This window comes from Protopterus annectens, chromosome 9.part0, assembly GCF_019279795.1.
Source record: "Protopterus annectens isolate FY-2018-M chromosome 9.part0, PAN1.0, whole genome shotgun sequence".
NCBI classification, from domain to species: Eukaryota; Metazoa; Chordata; order Ceratodontiformes; family Protopteridae; genus Protopterus; species Protopterus annectens.
In genome coordinates this window covers 482,966,045-482,987,271 of record NC_056743.1, presented here as the reverse complement: position 1 = coordinate 482,987,271, position 21,227 = coordinate 482,966,045, and positions in this window count along the sequence as shown.

Below are 21,227 nucleotides of genomic sequence, written 5' to 3'. Positions count from 1 at the left end.
TTGTATTACTAATAACCATCGCTAAAAGTCTAGTAGCACAGAGGAATAAAGCCCTGTGTAGAACATGTGACCTGTCTGAGCCAGTAGGGGAAAGGGAGGAGTGACAGCTTCACCAGATCGCTTCTCTTTGGAGGAGGGTGTAACAGCATGCGATTATGGAGTATGCCCATCAAAGCCCATGGTAGAGACTAGAGGCCATAAGGGGAATGCACATATTATAAGGGAGGAGGCAGGAAGGTCTTGTTAGTTTATGTCACTTCTGGCAGTGAGCGACATGTCCCCACTGATGCCCATTTCATGCCAAGCCCTTAAGTGAGTTACTTGTCATACACCATGAGGGTAGGGCTAAAATAAGAAAATAAATGGTAGTCAAAGGACAGTCATTTTGGGGGGCTCTCACCTCCTCTGTAGGGAAGATGAATGGACCCATTATCCATAAAGAAGTGGATGGCCAGTATTCAGGGGTGGAGAAAAAGAAATGTACTTATTCTTTTAAACACAAGATAAATCATTTCAATATTTCCAACAAATACGCAAATAAAAGGCCAACACAAGAAAATGTACATTTCAGAATATGCCTTCCCTTTTTCTACAGTTGGATACTTCGAGGCATGGAACAGATTCTCATCATGTGACCTAGCCAGATTATTCCAATAGGAGACTGCAATAATGCAAATAATCAAGATGAAACTTTTTTTTTTGGACAGAGTTTTGCTAAAAGGCTAGTTTGATGCCCCTTTTACTTTGGTACTTTAAAGAATTATGTAGACAATTTGATTGCAGCTTTAATGCTGATAGTTCATTTTTGAAGGAACAATAGCCTATTCAAACAGGATTATATTTCTCAATAGGACTTCATGAATTATCAGAGTTATGTAATTGGTACCACTCCATAAGGTAGAGCCAAATTCAAACAAACAAAAAATATATGCAGGAAAAATGGAGTTGAAAATGTAAAACCAGGCTAGCATTTTTATTAAAATCCAATAGAATTATAAAGCAAGAGGTAAAAGTGGTAAAATATGTGGTAAAGCAAGAAAACTCCAGACTTAACCCTCTAGAACCGCATTAATGCTAAACTGCATGACAAGTACCTAAACTAAAGTATCCAACATTCAGAGGATAGATTGCCCTGACAAATGGACTCAACCAGATGGCTGATCACAAGTTATCACAGAGGACACATGGGAAGAATCTACTTAATGGAGGACACAATCTCCTACTAGTATTGCATGATGCAGTTGAACCTGATGGTGTTCTTAACCACAAGTTTAATAAGAAGCTATTAACATAAGCAGAGCCAAATCATGGCCAAATGGGGCCGTAAGGTAATGTACCAGAGACCATTGCCTTAGCCATTCCATTGTCCCATTACTTGTCTTCCGCTCTCCCTCCCCAGTTGCTACAAACACTGTTCAACCGTATCAGTGTGCATGCTTTTTTTTTTTTTTTTTTTTTGCAATTACTACAGAGATTTGATTTAACACCTATTACACATTTTATAACACAAACACTGATGGCCATTAGCAATCAAAACAGCCTCACATTGAAAACAGACTTAGCACAAGCAAGAGTAAACTTCTCTTCTCCCTCAGATTCATTGAAAATGCATAGAAACTCACATTGATTTTATATGGATATGAACAGTAGCAGATTAAATGTACCTTCGACCACAGACCTTTTCAAATCATGCCCTCAATACACATTTTTAGGACTATGCATAAATGATTGGGTTCTTGGATTCATTTTCCTGATTGTTTTAAATATGTACTTTAACATTTTTTTTCCAGCAAGCAGAACATTTTAATCATAAAAAGCCAAACTGTTATTACCTACCAGAATCCTTACTCTGCAATTATGATCACTGGCTGTGTACACATCAAATGTCTGATTGTGATAAACATTGGCACAGTAAAGTGTTCCAATTTGCTTTACAGAAATGCACACTAGTCAGGCAAGGGCAGGCTAATGACTTTTAGCTTTATCAGCTCAGCAGGGTTATTTTTATCCAGACAGTGAATTTCTGGCCATTTCTCTTTGGCCGAATAGATTTCAAGCCTGCTTTATATCTTTGGCTGAAGAAATTTCAAGCCTGCATGAACTAAAGAACTGCTTTTTATTTCCTGCTGAGTGAGGAAAGTAAACCTGTATTTTTTGTCTGTGACTGACAGACCTCCTTTCTGTTTTACCTGTCCCATTTTGTTTTCTGCATTAAGAGATTTGCTTGGCCTGGTGTTTTTGTTCTGTGCGACAGAGACGGACAAATTACCTGGGCTGCCCATTTCACATTTTTTTCATTGATGGTCTCATAAGCGATTCTTAAAATATGCAAATAATTTCTGACCCTTTATCCTTTTGCTGAAAATATTTCAAACCTGCATAACTAAACCAAAGCACTGCTGTTGATTCCCTACTAGTGTTTCCCCATGCACCCTCCCCTCTGTTTATCTGCTTTTTAAACCTGGTAATTTTAAGCTGCCCATCACTACTATAAATTGAGCTTAATAAACTCACGCATATGGGTCTAATTCCCTGGGTCTGTTGCTACGCCGGGGGATAACCGTTGCTGTTCTCCATTCCACAGGAACAAAGCCTGTGGTTAGAAGCTGTGTTGAAAAGGGTAATTAATGGTGATGCTAATTCATGTTTTAACCTCTTTTGAAGCCTGGCTGGGATGCCGTCTGATCCCATAGAGGCTTTTGTTTTCCCTTGGAAAAGGCTTTAATGACCTGCTCTTCAAATATGTAGGGTGGGGGAGTTTGGGGTAAGGTTTGTGGGCATAAGGGAGTGACATTTGCACCATACCTATCCACTAGTAGGTTTCCTATCTCTGTAGGGTTAGTGTGTTACTGTTAGTCACTACTTCCACGCATTGCTTGCATCTTACCTTTTAGGCTGCACACACAGCTGTAAAAGGCCTTATGGTTATCTTTAGCTCTGCTTGCTAAGTTTTAATCAAAGATGCCCTTTCAGGATTTGACATGTCTTATTTGCATGTTGAGACCAAGGAGGGTGATTTTCCATTGTTGGGGCCTCGCCTTTGTTTTCTTGGACAGCAAATATTTGCATTTACTGTTAAGTTTGTTGATGCTGGATGACCACCATGGTGGCTTATTTTTACTTGAGGCATTGGTTTTGATTTTTTCTGGCACAGCTGAGTCTATACTACTTCCAGCTGAGGGTGAGACTTGGAATGCATTTATATGTTCACCTAGGAGGATATAGTTTGCCTTGAAGTTTTTCAGTCCGACTTCGCCTTTTGTGAGTTCAGGTGTTAGTGCCAGTTCAAAGGTGACTGATTTGTGGTCAGATTTAACTAATGAGGGTTCAACAGTTGCAGCAGTGTGAGGACCAGATCTAGTATGTCTGTTCAACTTGTCAGGATATGAACAATTTGTTCCAGGGCATTTGACAAAGTCAAGGAGCTTTTGCACTAGTGAGTGAGGGCTAGAGTAGGTTTCCCCAGTTGATGGTAGGATAACTGAAATCCCCCATAACTAGAGGGCTTGGGAATGTTTGGATCAACTCCAGTTTGGTCAAGTAGGCTTCATGTGCAGCATGACCCATGGAGGGAGATCTACTACTATTACTTTAATGGGGGTCTTACCACAGTAACCTGAACTTGGAGTAGCTCCATGGAGTTGTCCAGTCTAACTAGACAGGAGGCAAATGTCTCTCTAATACAAAAAGAAACACTGCCTCCTTTGTTCTCACATGTTCATTTAGCTGTCTGAAGGTGTGAAGACATTGTATCCTTGCAAGGCTGGAGTACTCAGATCTTGAACCAGGTTTCCCTGTCTGTATAAACATCTACATCTTTCAGTGACAGAATTGCTTACAGGGTGTGCAGTTTTTGGATTAAGCTAGCGTTTAGCAGCATGACCTTTATTTTATGACTGGCAAATTTCACATCAATAAGTTTGGTTTTGAGACCTTGCCTAAAAAAAGGCAATATGGGGGAGGCAAGAACTTTTGCCAGCAGCTAAAATCCTAGTGGTGCCAAGTGCAACCCGTATCTGGCAAAGCAGCAGTGTTTGTCGAACATGTCATCCCAGGCTGACAAACTGGTCCCCCCTTGAATGACACCAAAAACTAAGCCAATTAAAAATCATTTTTGTTTGTACTGTGGCATCAATCTAGGTGAAGATAGTATGCTGTCCAAGGCTAGTGACATACCTGCCTAGAACACATACTCAGAGCTCACTCATCTCTCTCCAGGTAGTTCACTCCAACATGAACTATAAAAGTTCAAACAGTATTTGTTGCTGAAAGACCCGAGTGCAAGCTTGATCTGATGAATCCTGGCACCAGACAAGCAGCTGACCATGACTTTCTCCTTGTCCAACCTGGCGAGTAGGACATGTCTCACTATGGAGTCTCCAATAACAAGAAAATTAGTTTTTTTTTTAGTATTACACCTTACGAGCTTGGAAGGCAAGACACTGGTGTTACTATGTGCTGTGGGAGCTGTGTTTGTTGCAGCAGTCTTGTGTTTTGGTCTCTGGTATTTCAGTAGGTTTTTAGAGAGAAAAACTCCACGTATGTTGATTTTTGTGTTTGATGCATAATATGTGCAGGAGTAGTGGTGTGTGGTTTGACAACCCCCTTGAGTGCAGGAGAGCAGGGATTCAAGATTCTTGGTGCAGTTACATCTCTGGCAATCTGTACTAGAGCAACTTAGTACAGGGTTGTCAGTGCACATGAGGCAATTACTACACTACCTCAGAAAACTTAAATCAACAAGGCTGGCAGGAGAAACAAGAGTAGACCATCTGTCCATAATGCTAGGTTGAAGAACAGTTATCACAAAGGGGGTGCTTTTCAGGACTGATCAATAGAGGCTCAGTGGCTGGATATTTCTGCTGGGGGGTTTCTTGCTGGTGGTTTAATAGGTCACAGTTCACTTGCAATATTTCTTTGATCGGAAAAGTACCAAGGATGAGGACTACACTAATGTGTTACAGCTGTAACAAACAGAAAAACTGTTAAATATATCTGTCCGGCCATGGCACACAATTGTGCAGCAGAGTGCAGTGCTGTGCGATGAGCTACCAAGCAGAAACCTGCTCAAATGCAGGGCTTAAATACCAGAAACTAAGAACTTTAAAAAAATTTTAAAAAGGTTTAAAAGGATCAATGAGGATGCTACACCAAGCCCTAAACAAACCACCCTTTACCAAACGGGTGCCAATCAGCACACCTCTCTCACTTAAAGTGCAGAAGGGCCATTTCCAGACAAAGATGGCCTGGACAATGTGTGCAGAACAAACAGCCACTACAAACAGACCTACATGTAGCAAACCTGTATCTGGGCTATGCTACAGCTACTAGCTACTCTAATTCTAGCAGGAAACACTAGATGTTTACCAGAGCAGAAAAAATAGCAGTGACACTCTAAAGAATGGTTTAAATAGCAAACAAATCCATTATTTTTAATACTGCTTGGCAGAAAAAAAACAGAACAAGCAGAACAGATTACTTTGCAACAGTGAAAAGAACAAATACATAAACACAAGAATAGCTAAGAGAGCTTGGCAAACGGTGAAAACCAAAATGAAATACTATTTAACATGCACAGTAAGGCAGACAATTGCAGTACAGTGTACACAGTATTTAAATACAGCATTAAAATAGGTGACAGACAATAAAAGGTACAGTAAATAGTATAATTAAGCAAAAAAACAGGCAACTTATGGTTTTTGGGAGGCTCAAAAGCATCTAGTAATCTGATATCTCATTTCAGAGTTGTGGCTGATAACTAACCTCAGTTCAGCTTGGTACTGAATGTGCTGTAAATAGAATGATTATGAGAAATAGTTCATTTAAGAAGACAGTTATAGTTCAAGATTTCCAAACAGATAATACCTTAGAGTGAAAAGATAGCCTATGGAGATGAAAATCATTTACAAATGTGACTACCAAAGTTTTTTTTTTTTTGGATTTAGTAAGTCTGCCAGCCTGAATGATAACCGTTTCAATATTCTATTGAGAAATAGGCAATGGAGGAGAGAAAACTGCTGCGCTGACTGAGCGTCCAAAAGGAGCATTTTCTGCAGATATTCAACCCACAAAATGTTGGGGAACCTGTTCAAGAATTAATTATGGGAGTAATGTTTTTAATAATTTAACAATTTTTGTACATCTCACGGAAGAAACAAAGCACATCCATTCCAAGGGGAGATCTTTATCTTCTTTGTACATTTCATAGGTGCATTTTATAATGCAATCTTTAACAGCAGAGTAGCTGCTAGAAATGAAGTAGGGGTTTGGTGCAACCCTTTTACAGTTTTATTTTGGTGCAACAAAAAAGAGCTAGGTTTGTCATCTTCTTAGGAATTAACACAGTAGAAGAATATGGACAGTATTTATAGTCTGGGGCTTCACATGTTTGTAGCAATGATCCACAGAGTGGTGCAACAAGGTTATGCAAATCTTGGACTATCAGGATGACTACAGAAATGCAGAAAACTTTTGTGACCATGCCCCCTATGAGAAATGTGCAATATGATTAACACAAGCGATGGGGAACAGTTACAGCACTGTCAAAGGGCTTTAGACATAGCATGAGTTCAATTCATAGACATGAATCTATAATAAAAACTAATTTGCATACAAAGTCTGTAAACAGCCCTGAAGTTACACCAAAAAGCAGTAAGTTTCATTCAGAATATACAGAGATGCGAGGGAGAGCTAGCAGAGTTGATGCTTCTGCATATGTGAATGCTCCATTCTAGTGATTGTGCAGACTACGAAATGTTACTTGAAGTGGCTCCTGAAGAAAATATAGTGTGTGTGTGTCAGGAAAGTGCTTGTGCATACCTGGACAAAAGTGTGTAGACTGCAACTTCAGAATCAGAAACGAAGCACCACATTTAACAATGGATGTGCAGTACCTCAGGAATGGCAGTCTATGAATTGCAAAACCTGCATTTGCATCCTTTGGTTTACAACATTTCTCATTTGCATACTACACTTTACAACATTTTGCATTAAATTTTTCAGGCCTTGTGCATTACCATAAATGGCCTCTGAATCGCACCTCTGCTACGCAACAACTTCAAGAACAAGAACTGGAATCCTGTCCCCACTGTTATTAGATCAACCCCCAGTTTAGCAGGCTTCAACAAGTGTCATTAAAACATAATCTAAACACATTGCTATGCACCTGCTCTACTCCAGGCTAATCTCACCTCATCTTCCTACCCCCCACACACTTTTTTCCTCCCATACTTAAACTGTTTCTATGTCTACATTCAAATTTATTCCAAAATATTATGCCATTTTCTTTTATACACCTTCATCTGTACTGCTAAACTCATTCACTGTATACGTGTTTGCCATCAGTCAAGCCTAAACAATGACACTAAATTATACATACTGTATCTTAAATTACATATGTCTACACTTGTCTTTGTACTTATTTTAAACCTATTCAAACGTCATTTTAAAACCTGAAAGCCATGTCAAAATTACTACTTATGTCTGCACTTGGAGCTTTTCTCCACTGGCTTCCAGTGAAAACAGGTTGCGTTGATACAGACTATCCCAGTAAACAAATGTCAAATAAAGTTGATTATATCTGTGGCAAGGAATCCTATCAAACTTTATGGTTATCAAGAGGACCTTTTTCTTTTCACCAGTAGACTTCTGATTTACCAGTGTAGTAAGGTCATGCTTGCAGCAGGTTTTCTCAATATAACTTAAATAATGACAAAGCTCATATGCTTCTTCCTTGTGCACAGTAAGTTTCAGATAATAGAATATGCCATCACTTATATGGCCTTCAGTACTTTATTGAAATCCTGACAAAGCCCATGGAAAAAAATCAATAGCTTCAAAACCAAATTCATTCTGCTCTGGAAAGGTAGATTAATCTAGGCAGTGTTAATGCTCTGAAAATTGACAAAATGTCAATTTATTAAATCTTCTGTGATCACTCAATTATTCTCATTAGGGGAGGAGTCTAAGATTTACTTTGCAGTAGAACTGGTTCCACAAAACAAAATGCATGCATTGAGTTCATGTCACCCACTTTCTAAAAGCAGTGCCAAGACTCAGTTTGCCACTGTCAGAATTTGGCCATCCACTTCGCTACAGGCGCTCAGGTTATGAATCACACACATATATAATCCTGCATGTCAAAAAAAAAAAGAAAACTCAGTTTTAACATTACTCAATGTTAGCACTGAAGTCATCTTTCACAACTGCCAGAAAACGAATGTATACTCTGAATGGAACAGTCTTCTTATTAATTGCCTATGTCTTTCCCCGGAGACAAAGGATAGCCCATACTTGCATGTTGTGCCCAGTTTCTGATGGCAGGAAGGCTGTACACATCAACTGTTTGGAGCTCTGAGTCAAAATTATATTTAATAAAATAAAGCATTTGGCATTATTTGCTTAAGTCACTTCTTACATTTAAAGCTACTTAATGACACTGAATACCATAAACGTAATACAAGGTTATGCTACCAAAAATGGTGTATGTGGTTTTCTTACCAAGTACTTCATGCCGGAATCAGACAAGGCAGACCCACAATTAGCACTACAGACATGAAGAGCACAAGTTCATTACATGCTGTTCACATGACTGAATTAACCAAATCTTTAAACTAAATTTCTTTTCTGAACTGGTCCGTCTTATATCCAGGTTACATAGTTAAAAACTATCCAATAAACTCGTATGAGAAGATGGAACTTTTAGGTCTGTCTGAAGTCAAGTCTTAGCTTACATAAAATGAGGTTTTTGTTTTTTTTTTTTTTTTTTTTTTTTTTTTTGTACAAGACAGCATTTTATCTCCTATGAGAAAATGTAAATGACCAAGCGAGTTTTCTGACTGGATTGTGCGGCAAAACGATATGTCAACCTTTTATTATATCTCTGTGATACTATTCATTATACAGCGTTTCCACAAAAAGTGGTCAGCTTTGATTACTGGCTTAATACTGGCCTAACTGATGGACAAAAATCTTTGTAGATTTATTATTTTATCCTTTACTGACCAGGTTAGGCCCACTAGGCTAGTATCTTTTCTGAGGAAACCGAAGGTGGAATTTATACTACAAGGAGAAATTTGGCCAGGTACAGTGGGAATATCCACTATTCCTTTCAACAGGTAATGTGGGATCTTTTACATCCAACCTAGCTACCTTCAAACTCAAGCCCTCGGTTTAATGTCTCATCCAAAAGACAACACACGAGTGCAGCACACTCCCTATAGATTGACAGGCATTCTTCAGATCATCTCCTACACTTCATTTAAAGCTTTTCAGATTTGATAACTGATGTAATTCATGTTTCACTCAATTAGAAAAGTAAATGTCTGACCTATCTGAACTCAAACATATTTTAACAAACTGCAACAGATATGAGAAGTGATTAGTTCTACCTCTACACCTGCACTGGGTATGAACATTACTCAAACATGATTCCTAGCAATTTTCTATACTGGTATTAGAGAGAACATTAAATGTGCAGTCCATTATGTGATTGCTTCCTTTTACGGTAATCAAAGAAACAAGCTGTACAGCAAAGAATGCAGACAAGACCTTACCATCAACTATTCGTTAAGGCCAAATGGAAAATTATCCCTTCACCTCTACCACATATTTAAACCAAGCTTTTCTTAGGTGTTCAGTGGGACTTCACTGTTAGGAGGACAGCAAATGAAAGCAAAGGAAGATGGGAAGATGGCATCTGTAGGTCTTATAAAATTACAGGGTAAAAGGAGGATTCTAATAAAGGTTCATTTTTTTCTTCTACTTTGCATAACTCAGCCTCATCAAGTTATGCAATATTTATTATTCATTCCCTGCCTTGTTGTGGGAATCTCATGGTACTCTGTCAACAGTCTTCATTGCCTTGCTATCACTCCAGTTACTAGAAACTGAGCTGGACCAAAGACTTTTTAGGCATAATACTGGGCCAATAGGCAGGTAAAACTTGGCAAAACATTTACAGACAGATTACTTTCCGATTTATATTTCAAGTAGACATTCCCTTTCAGGTTACATTACAACCAACATTTAGAGTTAAACTCTATAGCTGATGCTTTCAGCTGCATGCTGCCCATACACAAACCACTGCCTTCTGTACAACAGTGCTGCATGCTGCCCATACACAAACCACTGCCTTCTGTACAACAGTGCTATCACTAATACAGCTCATTAACTACAGTACTGCTTTTAGATGATCGGTATTTGCACAAATGACTGCATTATATACAAAAGATGGTTTATTTACATATTTGACCTGGCTGACTTTCTTACTGGAAAAAAAACAATAAAGCATATTATTTGCAAATGTCAGTTTCTTCTAGGGTTGTCTCCTTTCTGCTCTTTCTGCTTCTGATGGTACATTATTTCAACATTTCTGTAAAAGTTAAGATAACAAAACAGATTGCCTCTGACAAACAAAGGAGAAACTCATTTCAGCACTGGAATAAAGTATATTAAGCTTAAACAATTCCTGGCTTGTAAATGTGATTTATTTCCAAAACTGCTGTAGAGGGTTGTGAGCGGTTGTCCACGTATTTTCCCTTCCTTGGAATGAATGTACATTTTATTGATCTGACAAACCTAGACACAGGGACTTGTGCAAAGAATCTAGCAATAAGATGGGAATGCAGGAGATGTACACAGCAGAGGAGAAATACATGCATTGCCACACTGACTTCAGTGCATGGCATTTCTGGGAAACATAGGTGATATTGTCTACCAAGATGATACCCATAATAGAACTCCATTATGCTCTTTGCCTAGTCTGCATGATAACATTTATCCAATTAATGGGGCTCTAGTTTGATGACTAACCCAATCATTCAGATAAGTTCAGAAACATAAGGTGTATGTGACCATGGCGAATAGCCTATACCAGGACGTGTAAAATCCCAAGTGAAAATTTTAATAAACACATGTTCTTAATGGCCACCCATCCTAGCATTAATAGTATATATTATGTGCAGACAGTTACACTGCAAGAGGTTAGCCATTTAATGTTATCATGACGTTTTCAAGTACTTCAGCCGCATATAGCTCATGTCAGTAATAAAAGCTGATTATTCACCACCAATAATCCTGTTTAATACAAATTGTTAATGCAACTGGCAGTAACGTATTCCACTCAGATGACCCTGGTACATGTCACTCCTACAGATACTTGCCACTCAACCACTTAACGAGAACACAAAGGCTTTCTTGCTTGTATGTCGGTGACTCATCAGGACTCTTAACCCTTCGTTATTGAAAACACATAACAGTGACAGATTTAATGACTTGCTATCAAGTTAATAGAAGTAAAGCAAAATCAAGCCAATATTGGTTAGTACTGCTTGAAAAATTAAAACTGGCATCTTGACCAGAAATGATGCTGACAGTCTGGTTCTCCATTGCTTTCAGTAACACCTTGTAGTATTAGCTCCTACTAAAGCTACACATATTCAGCATATTCTCCTGTGTGTGTTACCATTAGGATACATTTCTCTTACTCGTACCCAAGTGAGAAATTCTCAACTTTAAACATCCCTGCCAAACACTGTGGCACAAAATAGAACTGTCAACATTAAAGATGCAGGAAATATTATAGAAAAACAGTTGTGGTTGATATCCTTACTAAGGCATCCAAGCTCTGTTTAATTTATCCAAGTCTTTTGGGTTTCTAAAACCATTACTGGAATGGACCCCACTCCTAAGTCAGGGTATGATTAAAACTCATGAAATTAGTGTTTCAATCTTTCATGTCTGCAGGTGCTACAAAGAGCACTATTGGCTATGTGCTGAGAAATTATTCATTCTGCAATTGTTATGGTGTTACATGTATTGGCAGCATATCCAAGCAAGACTTTTTTTTTTTTTTTTATTAGAAGCATTGCACCTACTACTGTTAGAACTGCATGGGTATCCTTCCACATTGCTCTCATTTCTGCCTGCAAAATCCAGTATGTTATTACCTTGCATCTCTCTGTACATTAATCACTTGGTGTACCAATTCCACTGATCAATGCTACCTTTGCCTTTTTCATGGACTACTGTATCTTTTTTCTTGCATCTATTTTTTGAATTGTTAGAAGTAGGAGATCTCATGTGATGTACACTTCATCCTCCATAATGCTTTGCGGTTCGTGTTACCAATGCTTCTCAGCTACTTCTGTAGTGTAGTGTTCACATTATCCCCAGTGCAACAGTCTTGCCATACACTGCATCTTTCAATGTACTGGCCCCTCTGCCTCGAGTGCATCACACCCAGCAATATGTGGAAACTGTTTCCATTTTTTTTTTTTTTTTTTTTTTTTTTTTTAAAGAATCTACATTTGTATGTTTCTCCCAAATCTTCAGTGGAGTTCGTAAATCAATGTGTATATAGTCAGCTATCCTGGGCTGCCATTATTAACCTTTCATATTTTGGTTTCAGCTCCTCTCAACCATTCCTGCATCAAATCCTGAACATGAGGTTTTTCCTGGAGATGTCTAAACTTGCCACTATATTTATGGCTTTTCCACATTTCTTTCCTTCACATCTGATACTCCCCCCCTCCCCTTATATTCTTTTTGTTTTTCTGGCACATCCAAGTTGCTGTCTGATTTTTGTCTGCTTCTGGTTCAATTTCCATTCCCTGCTTGCCACAGGAATACTTCTGCTAAACTAAGCAGACAGGAAAGCTTAGACTTCTCCTCTCAGGTTTTAAAATGTTCACTTTGTCTGGATCAGATGAATTAAGCAGATATGAATGCATTCTCATAACTGCAGATCTATACATGTAACCAATTTCAACAAGGCTCATATCTCCTTCAGAGCAAATAATATATAATCTTGGTATACACATTTTTATACATGATTTGGTAAGCATAAAGCATTTTTCTTGTCTTCCTGTCCAACTGACCGAATATTTTGTGGGTCCATTCAATCGCACCAAAACAAAGTTAGAACAGGAAGAGCAAATTGCTTTATTGCTTGGACTTTATTCCTTGATGTCAAGGCTATTTTCAATATTACTTTCAGTTTTCAGAAGTATTTCTTAGAGTTTTGTTCAAATTCTAGTCATCCAAACTCTGTAACAAATTCACTCCCTATATTCCACTGGCAACCAGTCCCAACTCACCTTATCTGTAATCTTCTTCAAAAACTAAAACCAACCACATCAATCGATAACCTACCAGCAGAATATCTCCAAAAAGCTGCCAAAGCTATAGCCTACCCAATATCAATCCTGATAAATAGAACCTTACAAGAGGGAAATATTCCTACCATCTGGAAAATCTCACACATCATCCCTCTACACAAAGGTGGCAATTCTAACGAATACTCCAACTACCATCCAATAGCATTACTGTCTCCTTTAGCTAAAATAATGGAAAGATGTATCCATAAACAACTACTTGATCACTTACTGCAAAATAATCTACTAGCAAATTGCCAACATGGCTTCAGACCATTTCATAGTACTACCACTGCTCTTCTATCCTTCTCTGAGAGTATCACTCATAACAAAAATAATAACACCCTCTCCTCAGCACTCTTTATTGACCTTTCCAAAGCTTTTGACATGGTCAACCATCAGTTACTTGTAAATGTACTAAGATCTTTCCCTAGATTCACTGGTTATTCAGTGGTTCCAATCATACCTTAACAGACAACAAGCGGTGCTTTGGGCCAATAACCTTTCTTTACATCTCCCTGTTACACTAGAAGTCCCTCAGGGCTCAATTCTAGGTCCCCTCCTATTCTCAATCTATATAAATGACCTTAATCTAGTAATTACTCAAGCTACCTGTATTCAATATGCAGATGATTCTACAATCATCTGCTCAGCTAAATCTTCATCTGAACTACAGTCCTTAACCCAGAGAATGTTTACTGTAGTAGAAAATTGGTTTTTACAACGCTGCCTCCTCTTGAACCTCAAAAAGACTAAACTATTGCTCTTCACACCCACCCGTAAGTCCAGACCAATAAACTTCTCAGTCCTATCCAATAACGGAACCATTATATCTCCAGACCTAACCACTAAACTTCTAGGTATAACAATAGACAACAACCTTACCTACGAAACTCACATTAACAATACTACAAAAACCGTAAACAGGAAACTGGGTTCTCTGTATAGGAATAAACCATTCCTTACTCCACAAGCCAAAACTTCTATTGCCCTTACCTATTTAATCTCCACACTCCTCTATGCTTCATCCATATATACAAATCTAAGAACAACCTCAACAAACTGTCAAACTCTTATAACATAGCTAGATTTGCCACAGCCTCCTCTTTCAGAACCCACCATTGTCATAATCTGAAACATCTAGGCTGGCTTGAGCTACAAAACCAAATCCATTATAACCAACTTATCTTTGCCCACAAAACCTCCTTCCAACCAATTAAAACGCCAATACTATCAAACCTTTTCATCCTATATAAACCTAAATAACTTGTGCTCATCCAAAAGATTACTAGTATCTACTAGTATATCTAACAATATCACTGGTAACTCGCTGTTCTGTAATGCTGTTGGAAAATACTGGAACCAACTTCCAAATGAACTTACATCCATCTCCTCCAACACTATTTAAAAAAAAATTGAAACTTTACCTCAAAACACACTGGTTATGTCCCTGTACAAACCCAGACTAATCTAAAATGGCATTGCTATCATCAACTCTGCTGACCTGGTTTCTTTTTTCTTCCTTCCTTGAGAAAAGAGCTACTAGCACATATGTATAATCTTCTGTAACAATTTTTGTACTCAGCAATTGAAATGTAATAATCTGCTATTGCTTTTGTATATACATTTATATCTTTACCATTTTAAGTTATGCCTATGTTTTATTAATCTTTTCAAGTGGAGCTTCTCTCCCCGGGCCTCTGCTGAAATGGACATGTATCCAGTTAGACTAGCCCGGTCAACAAATGTAAAATAAAATAAATTGCACATTTATCAAGACCAGATGACATTCTTGCCTGAGAAAAATGTAACCACTTGCAGGTGTGCTTTCAACTCCTCATCTAATACAGTTTTTAAGTCATCCACAAAAAGTAGATGACAAGCGTTTAAGCAAGGTTGTTTTCTGGGAGCCAGATTTCAGCTATGATCTAATTAATTAGTTAAGTAAATAGCTTAACACCTTAATGATAAAACAAAACAGCAGCTTGGACAAAGAATCACACTGGAATACTTCCCTTTCAATATTTATCCCTGGGACAATAATTTGCCCTTAGACATGGCTTTATTGCAAAGCAGTTTACCACTGTTTCATGGTTATCGTTTCATAACTGATCACTCAAGATGTCTTGCATATATCTGCAAGCACTCCTTTATCCAACAAACCTCTGTTATGGCTCTTTTGCTCCATATGAATTTTGTTCCCTTTTATTGTTTTGATATGATAGTTTTCTAAATGACTATAAAATCTGTCATCAGTTCCAGTATAGTTGTTTGTACAATGTTAACCTGTTCCGATATAATCCATTGCTTTTACCATATCCATCTAAGTACTTTTGTTGAGCTGTTCCCTCCGCTATATTCGAACAGTGACAATTCTGGTCTTGTTTTATATTTTTCTGTAGTCAATGTCTCCGTGATGGCATTTTAGTTCTCCCCTTGCTTTCCCTTATGTCTGTTTTGTGGCAGCACAGTAATTTAACTTATTTTATCTTATGAATTTCTGTTAATAGTTTTTATTACCGTGTACTTTTGTTTTATCAGACTAAAATTTTGGATTTACTTTCTGCAATATATTTCTTTCATCAATTTTAATATGTCCATTAATCTCTGTTAAAATAATTTTCTTCTAAACTGAAAAGACATTATTTGCTTACTTTCTTGCAGGCATTCAGAAAATCCCAGAACATCTTCCTGTAACATAACCTCTTTAGCATCATCCTAGGTCATCTGTTGCTATTTCATACGAGAACTTATTAGTCCAGAATTCCATAACACTGCCTGTATCAGAGTTTAACAGTTTTCTACTCCCTGTGTGGTACAACTCCAACTGAACTTTACAACTGGTTTCCTATTGAAGGCTCCATGGCAAAACCATGTAGCAAGTCAGACATCTCCTATTCCAATGGTTCCTCTTGGTTTGGAGACTAACTGGTTCAATCATGCTGTCACATTACTCTTGTTGGATTCTGTACACCAAATCCTTTACTTTGCAGGCAATCCATAACTTATCTCAGTTTCTTTAACTTCTCAGTTACCAACTCTCTTTTCTACTTCTCAGTTTTTCTTATTTTTTGGATTGAAAATGAAGCTGTAACATTACTGGTGTTGGATTTTCTACACTAAATCCTTCATTTCACAAGTATCCTTAACCTCAGCTTCAATTTGTCTAACTTCTAAGTTACTAATCCTCTGTTATGTTACCCCTTTGTTTTTTTGTATTGTGAACTTTTCTGCATTTGGGTGCCTTTGCCTGTATTGCTCTTCAAATATCTTTAGATCTGATTTTTCTGTTTAGTTTGACTTGCTCCTTCACATAAAGATTATTCTTTAGCAGCCATCTGTCTTCCCATTGTCCATCTTTTATACTTTTCAAAATTCTGTTTATATTGTTTCAGTCTTTGATGCTAGCCAAAAGTGCTCTTTGCAGCATGTGCAATGTGACCAGTATTGACTCTTCCTGCAGTGTGTATGAAATTGCGTGGATCAGTACCATATGTAAATGACAATTTTTAGACCCATTGCTCCTACTACTATTGAAACTGTCTGCGCATCTTTCTTCCATATTGCTCTCATTTCTAACTACCAAGCCTGACATTTTTTGATTTACTGCCTCTGTATGCGAGACACTATATTCACTAGCTGTAGTAGCTTCCATGAACAATACTACTTTTGTATTTTGTTTTTTTTTTATGGACCATTAGATTTCCTCACTTCTACTTTTGGACTGTTGGTAGTGGGTGATCCCATGTGATGTACAGTTAATCATTCCCTATAATGCTTCGCGGTTCTTGTTTCCAGCACTTCTTAGCTATTTTACAGACAGCAGAACCCCAACTGCAACAGTCTTGTCACATTATTCTGCCTTTCAGTGTACAAGCATTGTAACACCCAGCAACAAGATGCGCAACTTTTTTTTTTTTTTTTTTTTTTTAAAGAACCTACATTTGTCCAGTTCTCCCACATGTTCAATAGGCTTTGTAAACTGTGTAGCTAACTGCTGTCTCAGGCTACCATTATTAACCTTTCATCCTTTGGTTTCAACTTGCCTCTCCTTAACCATTCCTGGGTCAAATCCTGATCAACGTGAGGTTGCTCCAGATCATCTCCATAACTGCCACTATATTTATAGCATTCCACTTCTTTCATTCTCATCTGATCCTTTTTTGTCACAATCAGGTGCCGACTGATTTTTGTCCATTTCTGGTTTAATTTAAATTCCTGCTTGACAGCAAAATGTTTCTGCTAAACTAAGCAGAGGGATCTTGGACTTCCTTTCCTCTTATTTTAAAACTGCCTGGATCTGGTGAGGTCAGCAAGTAAATATGCAGTTTCACTACTACAGATCTATACATGTAGTCAGTTTTGAGGATGCCCATACCTCCTTCAAAGCGCAGAATACATAATGTTCATATATACTGATTTTTATACACTTTTATAGGTAGTTTGATATGCATGAAGCATTGTTATTGTTATTCTGACCAAATGATCCAATACCCTTTGGGGCCAGTCAATCACAACCAAAACTGTATGTTAGAACAGGAAGTGCAAATTAGCTTATAGCTTGGACTTTGGTCCTAGATACTTGTTTTCAATATTAGGTTAAGTCTTCTGAATCATTCATTATGGAGTTTTATTTTCATTTGCTTATGTTTTATTGCTGTTCCTTTATCAGTTCACAAAATATTTACATGCTCCTTCCTGCTCAAGTTCCTTTATATTAAATTCCTGTCCCAGAGTTATATTTTATTGGCACTGCAACTTTCCTGCTTTAAATGTTGCTTTTGCACATTTATCAAAACCAAATGACATTATATGAAACATTAACCACTTGCAGTTGCACTTTTAATTCCTAGTTTTAAATCATTCACAAAAAGTAGATTAAGTCTTTAAGCAAGGTTGTTTTCTTGGAGTAGAGTTGTAATAAAGACCTAACCTGTTAAGTGAACAGCTTTAGTGGGTTAAGGGCAAGACAAAACAGTGATGTCAAAGAATCACCTTGAATTATCCCCTTTGCAAATTTTTCCCTGGAATAATAATTTGCCCTTTGTCATGGCTTAATTACAATGTGGTTTGCCACTGTCATGTTAATTTTTATGTAATTGATAAATGTAGAATGCATCTTGTACATCTGCAGGCACTCCGTTATCCATGAATGTGGGATGTTGTCAAATGCTCTTTTTGAAATCTATCCATGATATACTTGGATTCCTCCTCTTTTTAATTTCTCCAAATCTCTTGAGTTTAATACCATGACAGGAATGGATCCCATTCCTATGTCAAAGTACGATTAAAGTTCATGAAATTAGTATGGTTTCAATCTTTGATGTTGGCCAAAAGTGCTCTTCGCAGCACCCACAATGTGCCCAGAATTGAGTCCTCCTGCAATTCATATGGAGTTGCATGTCTCAGTAGCATATATAAATAAGACTATAAATTATTTTTTACGAGACCCATTGCTCCTACTATTATTGGAACTATCTATCTGGATAGCCTTCCCTTGTTTCTGCCTGCAAATCCAGATATTTTATGACTTTGTATCCCCTCTGTACAGAAGGCACTGTTGTCACTGGGTGTAGCAACTTCAATGATCAATGCTACGTTTGTCTCTTCATGGACTACGATACCTGGTTTTCATACACCTATTTTCTGAACTGCTGGAAATGGGGGAGCTCATCCGATATAAACCTCATTATTCTCTCTAATGCTTTGTGGCTCACATTTCCAATTCATCGCATCTACCTTCAGTGTTGCAACCTTCGCACAATCCCCCTGCAACAGTCTTACCTTCATTTATTAAATTATGCCTTTCAGCATATAGGCCTTCTACCATTAGTGTATCACACCCAAAAAGATGTGCGACTGTCTAGTTCTGTTTTACAGGACTTGCATTTCTGTTTCTCCTACATGTTCAGTGGAATTCGTAAACCCACATGTACATAGTCCACTATCCTGGGCCGCTAATATTAACAGTTCATCTTTTGGTTTGAATTCACCTCTTCTCAGCCATTTGTGCATTTTTGGTATTATGGATGTGAAGATGTAGCTTCAAACAATGTGGTTTACAGACAGGCAGGGATGTGCATGGACTGCTTGGGCTCCACAAAAACGATCGCTCATGACAAGTTAAATACAGGGATACAGCTTTATCATTCTCAAAAAAATTAAATTCATTTTTCTTGTGATGAAATTGAGAATTGTAGCCCTAACCTTTTAAACAATTTCTGGTCTTCAACATGATTTACCTGTAATTTTAAACTGCATTTATACATGCTTAGAATTAAAACAAATTCCAGATACAAAACTCTCAATTAAGGCACAGTGAGAGTTATAAATGCTCAAAGAAGAAATACATGATGTAGGTAAGGAGTTCCTTGTCATAAAATTCCATGAAAATCCCTTGTTTTTGCAATTCAGTCCATATTTAGGCTTAACCAGTATTTTCCTTGGAAAATGGAGATTAATAGCCCTGTTTAAATATATAGCTGTACAGGACAGAATACCACTAGAAATCATTGTGTGCAACAAAGCACAGCAGCCCAAGTTGTACTCCTTACATTATTTGCTATGTAACACGGTTGCCAATCAGTTTTATCATTAAGATATCCCCTCCTCATTCCTGATTATGTCTGCCATTTCTAAGTCCACCCATTCAAATTACTGTGAAGTCGACATTAATCTTAAGGTGGCATTGTGTCTTCTGAGAGTGGCACTATGACCCACACTATTTGTGTTTCTAAAAAAAAGTTACCTTTAGTAATATACCACATTCTTAGGCATCAACACCAACACATTTTACACCACTGCTCTATGTTTGTACATTTTGATATTTACATGTACTATTCAAAAACTCATGTAGACTGGTTAAATGTCAGGAATTAAGTAATCTGTATTACTTTTCAGTGCAAGTGCTTACCCCAAGACTATGCTAACAGTTCAGTTATCAGTATTTTGGTGTCTTACTAATCAATTCAGGAACTTTCTTGATTTTTTAACAAGTTTGATTTATTCATTGGGGCTTGCTGACTTCTATTGTAATCATGTTCAGTCTTGACCATTTATGAATGTTCATAGGTTCAGTTTTCATGACTTAAACCTTGTCAACATTTTCATTCCGTTTATTTCCTACTACTTAGCTATGCATTAGTACAGGGTAATAGTGAAATATAAATATAGTAAAAAAATAAACACAACTCGGAACGGTTCAATAAAGGCAGGTACATACAAATAAAAGTACTGAGAGCTTAAAATATAATCAGTTTTTAATACACAAATTAAATTAAAAACTGGCACTTTGTTCTCGTGTATTAAAAACTGGTTTTATTTAAAGCCTTGCAGGCTCAGTACTTTTATTTTTAATAGTGAAAAAAAAATTTTTTATATATATAATTTTTTTTTTGTTGTTTTTTTACTGGTCTCTGATTTAGCCCCTTTTCTGAATGAGGTTAATTTAGCTTATGTTTAGCTCTCACTAACATGGGCATTATGCAAGCTGAAACTGGGCTAAGACTGTATGTTTTGTTCTTTATTTGCAGATAGTGATCATAGTGATTTAGAGTTTGCTTTTTGGGCACTGGTGCAGTTTGGATTACAGTAAACTACATTTGTGTTCATTACAATCAGTTTTATTTATTTATGCTGTTTCAAAGCACTTACGTTTTTGGTTGCACTGATTGCTCTTCCTTTTGTGCACCTGAAACAATGAGATAATGCATCTGTCAGTTTTCTGATTGCCTTCATTTAAAACTACTGCTAGATTTCAGACTTGCACTTATACAAGGAACTCCTTAATAGCATTCTGTCTCTTTGGTTCATATGTAAGTACTAGGCTATCAGCCCTGGGGCCTATACAAGCCTAGCCAAAAAGGTTCCCTGGTTTTCACCACCCAAGAAAATTATTTTTCTCTGCCCCTGTCAAGCAGTGCCTCAGAAGTCATCCCTGGGGTGATTTTTCTAATTCCCATCCAATTGTCATGTTTTTTCTTAAAGACAGCCAATGAGGAGCTTTGCTTGACATGAATGGGTAGTTTGTTCCAGAGTATGGGAATTCTCTGGGGCAGGAATCTATCCCTCCAC